This window comes from Arachis ipaensis, chromosome B9, assembly GCF_059453495.1.
Source record: "Arachis ipaensis isolate K30076 ecotype BB chromosome B9, ASM5945349v1, whole genome shotgun sequence".
NCBI lineage: Eukaryota > Viridiplantae > Streptophyta > Magnoliopsida > Fabales > Fabaceae > Arachis > Arachis ipaensis.
Genome location: NC_142444.1, coordinates 136,328,385 through 136,335,049, shown reverse-complemented (window position 1 = coordinate 136,335,049; position 6,665 = coordinate 136,328,385). Strand labels below are relative to the sequence as shown.

Sequence of the window (6,665 nt, the reverse complement as noted above, 5' to 3'; positions counted from 1 at the left end):
TTGGTGACTTTACTGCACCTACTCCCGACTTCTATGGGAGAAGCATCTCTATCCCTGCCATTAGAGCAAACAACTTTGAGTTTAAGCCTCAATTAGTTTCTCTGATGCAACATAATTACAAGTTTCACAGACTTCCATTGGAAGATCCTCATCAGTTCTTAGCTGAATTTTTACAAATCTATGACACTGTCAAGACCAATGGGATTGATTCCGAGGTCTACAGGCTTATGCTTTTTCCCTTTGCTGTAAGAGACAAAGCTAGAATATGGTTGGATTCACAACCTAAGGAAAGCCTGAACTCTTGGGAAAAGCTGGTCAGTGCTTTTCTGGCCAAATTCTTTCCACCTAAAAAATTGAGTAAGCTTAGAGTGGAAGTCTAGACCTTCAGACAGAAGGAAGGTGAATCCCTCTATGAAGCTTGGAAAAGATACAAGCAATTGATCAGAAGGTGTCCTTCTGACATGCTTTCATAATGGAGCATCATAGGTATCTTCTATGATGGTCTGTCTGAACTATCCAAGATGTCATTGGATAGCTCTGCTGGAGGATCTCTTCATCTAAAGAAGACGCCTGCAGAAGCTCAGGAACTCATTAAAATGGTTGCAAATAACCAATTCATGTATACTTCTGAAAGGAATCCTGTGAATAATGGGACAAATCAGAAGAAAGGAGTTCTTAAAATTGATATTCTGAATGCCATATTGGCTTAGAATAAAATATTGACTCAGTAAGTCAATATGATTTCTCAGAGTCTGTCTGGAATGCAAGCAACAACAGGCAGTACCAAAGAAGCTTATGATCCTGAGAACCCAGCAATGGAAGAGGTGAATTACATGGGAGAACCCTATAGAAACACCTATAATCCTTCATGGAGAAATCATCCAAATCTCTCATGGAAGGACCAACAGAGGCCTTAACAAAGCTTCAACAACAGTAATTGTGGAAGAAATAGGTTTAGCAATAGCAAGCCTTTTCCATCATCTTCTCAGCAACAGACAGAGAATTCTAAACAGAGCCACTCTGACTTAGCAACTGTAGTCTCTGATCTATCCAAGACCACGCTCAGTTTCATGACTGAAACAAGGTCCTCCATTAGAAATTTGGAGGCACAAGTGGGACAGTTGAGTAAGAGAATTACTGAAACTCCTCCTAGCACTCTCCCAAGCAATACAGAAGAGAACCCAAAGAGAGAATGCAAGGCCATAAACACGTCCCACATGGCCGAATGCATAAAGGAAGGAAAGACAGCAATTTTCACTGAGGAAGACCTCAATAGACGTCCACTGGCCTCCAAGGAGTTCCCTAATGAGGAACCATGGGAATCTGAGGCTCATACAGAGACCATAGAGATTCCATTGAATTTACTTCTGCCATTCATGAGCTCTGATGAGTATTCTTCCTCTGAAGAGGATGAAGATGTTACCGAAGAGCAAGTTGCTAAGTACCTTAGAGCAATCATGAAGCTAAATGCCAAGTTATTTGGTAATAGACTTGGGAGGATGAACTCCCCTTGCTCACCAAAGAACTGGATGACTTGACTAGGCAGAGATTACCTCAGAAGAGACAGGATCCTGGAAAGTTCTCAATACCTTGTACCATAGGCATCATGACCTTTGAGAAGGCTCTGTGTGACCTGGGGTCAAGTATAAACCTCATGCCTCTCTCTGTGATGGAGAAGCTAGGGATCCTTGAGGTACAAGCTGCAAGAATCTCACTAGAGATGACAGACAATTCAAGAAAACAGGCTTATGGACTTGTAGAGGATGTCTTGGTAAAGGTTAAAGGTCACTACATCCCTGCTGATTTCATAATCCTAGACGCTGGGAAGTGTATGGATGAATCCATCATTCTTAGCAGACCCTTCCTAGCCACAGCAAAAGCTGTGATTGATGTTGACAGAGGAAAATTGGTCCTTCAAGTGAATGAGGACTCCCTTGTGTTTAAAGCTCAAGGATCTCCCTTTGTAATCATGGAGAGGAAGCATGACAAACTTCTCTCAATGCAGAGTCAAATAGAGCCCCCACATTCAAACTCTAAGTTTGGTGTTGGGAGGCCCCAACCATGCTCTGAATATCTGTGAAGCTCCATGAGAGCCCACTGTCAAGCTATTGACATTAAAGAAGTACTTGTTGGGAGGCAACCCAATCTTTACTTATCTATGTTAAATTTTTATTTTTCATTGTTATTTTATGTTTTCTGTAGGTTGATGATCATGTGAAGTCACAAAAACAATTGAAAAAGAAAAAACAGAATGAAAAATAGTATTAAAAATAGCACACCATGGAGGAGAAGCTTACAGGATAGCAGAATGGGCGTTAAACACCCAGTCTGGCACCATTCTGGGCGTTTAACGCCAGAAAAGGGCACAGAGCTGGCGTTTAACGCCAGAAAGGGGAGAAAAGCTGGTGTTAAACGCCAGAAATGGGCAGCAACCTGGCGTTCAATGCCAGGATTGGCAATCAAGGGGGCGTTTACACGCCAACATGGTGCAGGGATGAGAAATCCTTGACACCTCAGGATCTGTGGACCCCACAGGATCCCCACCTACCTCATCTCTCTCTCTTCTTCACACCTTCCCATAACACCCTTTCCCAAATACCCTTCACCAATCACCTCAATACCTCTTCCCCAAAAACCCCTCACCTATCAAATCCTACCCTCTTCTCCATAATCTATTCACCAATCCACATCCATCCATCATAAAACCCCACCTACCTCACCATTCAAATTCAAACCACCTTCCCTCCCAAACCCACCCATACATGGCTGAACCCTACCCCTGTCTCCACTCCTATATAAACCAATCTTCAATCCTTCATTTCCACATATCACAAACACTACTTCTCCCCCTTGGCCGAAACTTCCACCACCCTACATCTCCCCTAATTCTTCTTCTTCTACTTTTTTCTTTCTTCTTTTGCTCGAGGACGAGCAAACCTTCTAAGTTTGGTGTGGTAAAAGCGTTGCTTTTTATTTTTTCATAACCATTTATGGCACCAAAGGCCGGAGAAACCTCTAGAAAGAGGAAAGGGAAGGCAAAAGCTTCCACCTCCGAGTCATGGGAGATGGAGAGATTCATCTCAAGGGTGCATCAAGATCACTTCTATGAAGTTATGGCCAAGAAGAAGGTGATCCCCAAGGTCCTTTTCAAGCTCAAAAAGGGTGAATATCTGGAGATCCGACATGAGATTCGAAGAAGAGGTTGGGAAATTCTCACCAACCCCATTCAACAAGTCAGGATCTTAATGGTTCAAGAGTTCTATGCCAATGGATGGATCACCAAGAACCATGATCAAAGTGTAAACCCGAACCCAAAGAATTGGCTTACAATAGTCCGGGAGAAATGCTTAGATTTCAGTCCGGAAAATGTAAGGTTGGCATTCAACTTGCCCATAATGCAAGGAGATGCACGCCCCTACACTAGAAGGGTCAACTTTGATCAAAGGTTGGACCAAGTCCTTATAGACATTTGTAAAGAGGGCGCTCAATGGAAGAGAGATTCAAGAGGGAAGCCGGTTCAACTAAGAAGGCGTGACCTCAAGCCCGTGGCTAGGGGATGGTTGGAGTTCATCCAACGCCCAATCATTCCCACTAGCAACCAGTCTGAAGTTACTATAGACCGGGCTATCATGATCCATAGCATCATGATTGGAGAGGAAGTAGAAGTTCATGAGGTTATATCCCTAGAACTCTACAAGGTGGCGGATAAATCCTCTACTTTGGCAAGGTTAGCCTTCCCTCATCTCATTTGTCACCTCTGCAATTCAGTTGGAATTGACATAGAGGAAGACATCCTCATTGATGAGGACAAGTCAATCACTAAGAAAAGGATGGAGCAAGTAAGAGAGCCCACTCATGGACCTCAACAAGAGCATGAGGAAATTCTTCATCATGAAATCCCTGAGATGCCTCAAGGGATGCACTTTCCTCCACAAAACTATTGGGAGCAAATTAATACCTCCCTAGGAGAATTAAGTTCCAATATGGGACAACTAAGGGTAGAGCACCAAGAGCATTCCATCCTCCTCCATGAAATTAGAGAAGACCAAAGATTCATGAGGGAGGAGCAACAAAAGCAAGGAAGAGACATTGAGGAGCTCAAACACTCCATAAGATCTTCAAGAGGAAGAACAAGCCGCCATCACTAAGGTGGACCCGTTCTTTAATTTCCTTGTTCTTATTTTTCTGTTTTTTGAAAATTATGCTTTATGTTTTATTTATGTTTGTGTCTTATTACATGATCACTAGTATCTAAGTGTCTATGCCTTAAAGCTATGAATGTCCTATGAATCCATCACCTTTCTTAAATGAAAAAATATTTTAATTACAAAAGAACAAGAAGTACATGATTTCGGATTCATCCTTGAAATTAGTTTAATTATTTTGATGTGGTGACAATACTTTTTATTTTTTGAATGAATGCTTGAACAGTGCATATGTCTTTTGAATTTGTTGTTTATGAATGTTAAAATTGTTGGCTCTTGAAAGAATAAAGAAAAAGAAGAAATGTTATTGATAATCTGAAAAATCATAAAATTGATTCTTGAAGCAAGAAAAAGCAGTGAATACAAAAGCTTACGAAAAAAAATTGGCGAAAAAAAATAAAAGAAAAAAAAGAAAAAGAAAAAGCAAGCAGAAAAAGCCAATAGCCCTTTAAACCAAAAGGCAAGGGTAAAATAAAAAGGATCCAAGGCATTGAGTATCAGTGGATAGGAGGGCCTAAAGGAATAAAATCCTGGCCTAAGCGGCTAAACCAAGCTGTCCCTAACTATGTGCTTGTGGCGTGAAGGTGTCAAGTGAAAAGCTTGAGACTGAGCGGTTAAAGTCGTGGTCCAATGCAAAAAGAGTTGCTTAAGAGCTCTGGACACCTCTAATTGGGGACTGTGACGAGCTTCAAACTCGCGAGTGTTGGGCGTAGTGACAGACGCAAAAGGATCAATGGATCCTATTCCAACATGATCGACAACCGACAGATGATTAGCCGTGCGGTGACAGCACATTTGGACCATTTTCACTGAGAGGACGGGAGGTAGCTATTGACAACGGTGATACCCAACATAAAGCTTGCCATGGAAAGGAGTATGAATGATTGGATGAAGACAATAAGAAAACAGAAGTTCAGGAGGAACAAAGCATCTTCATACGCTTATCTGAAATTCTCACCAATGAATTACATAAGTATCTCTATCTTATTTTATATTTTATTCATATTCTAATTATCAATTCTCCATAACTATTTGAATCTGCCTGACTGAGATTTACAAGATGACCATAGCTTGCTTCAAGCCGACAATCTCTGTGGGATCGACCCTTACTCACGTAAGGTTTATTACTTGGACAACCCAGTGCATTTGCTGGTTAGTTGTGCGGAGTTGTGAAAAAGAGTTGAGATTACAATTGTGCATACCAAGTTGTTGGCGCCATTGATGATCACAATTTCGTGCACCAGTCAATATTCTGACCAACACGTAGGGTGCGAGTTGGACATGTTTTTTGTACATCCACAAATCTATAATACACTTCAAATATCAATATTCAACCAAAACACCACTTTTGTCTCCATATTAAAAATAATTTCGGTAAAATCAAAGGTTAACTATTTTTAATGTTGAAAATATTTACAATAATTAGTATTTGTTTTAAATAATTTGAGTTGGTTGAGTAGTCATCTCACTCGTCCACTTAAGGAAGTATTAGGGTTTCCAATCTCACTTTGTGTATGTAACAACTCATTGGCTAGCGACAGACCCTTAATAAATGGGGTTTCAATCCGTCGTAGATCAGTTTTCGGCTTGCCAAGTTAAAAAATACGGTGAAAAAATAGTATTTATTTTAAAAGTAGAATAATTCTCATTGATAGCAATACTTGTGGAGATTTGTCTTTGTTGAAATTTAAATGTGACAACTTTATTTGTTGGTAGGGTTGGAAGTGAGTTGAGTTGAGTCGAGCTAGACCAAGCTCAAGCTCAACTCACGAAAATTAAGCTTGGCTCATGGCTCAGTTCATTAACAATCGAGCCTATTTCGTAAGCTCAAACTCGGCTCAACGAAAGTTCACGAGCTGGCTCGAGCTCACGAGATGGCTCAAATAATAGGAATATAATCTATAATTCTATATCAATAAATTATAACTTATATATATATTAAAAATATTTTTAAAAAAATTTAATATATTGTCTATCTATTAATTATAAATTTTTTATTTATGCCCTACATCAAAATTATATATAAAAAATTACTATAAAATCTTAAATAATTAAAAATATTAATAAATATGTAAAATTATATATTACTATTATATATATATATATATATATAATCGAGCCAGCTCACGAGCTAATGAGCTGAGCTTATCCAAGTTGAAGCTCGACTCATTTAATTTATGAGCTCAAATCCAAGTTCAAACTCGGCTCACTAGCTAGCTCACAAGTTCAGCTTATCGAGCTATTAATGAGTCGAGTTCGAGTTGGCTCATGAGCTGGTTGGACTCACTTCCAACCCTATTTGTTGGTATCATAATCATTCATGAAGTCAAAATAATATGATCAACGTTATCGGTTAATATTTCATATTTTATGACATGATTTTCAAGTTTCTAAATTTATAGACTTATGCATGTCATAATAGAAGCTATTAGATTGATTAATATTCCCTAGTAATATTAC

The 6,665-nt window shown here is 39.5% G+C and overlaps 1 non-coding gene across 1 annotated transcript; it reads right to left on the bottom strand.

Moving 5' to 3' along the window:
- Positions 1-359: 359 nt before the first annotated feature.
- On the bottom strand, positions 360-467 carry LOC148546469 (small nucleolar RNA R71). The gene has a single exon (XR_015901236.1). It is a non-coding gene; the product is annotated as a small nucleolar RNA R71 (small nucleolar RNA).
- Positions 468-6,665: the final 6,198 nt, after the last annotated feature.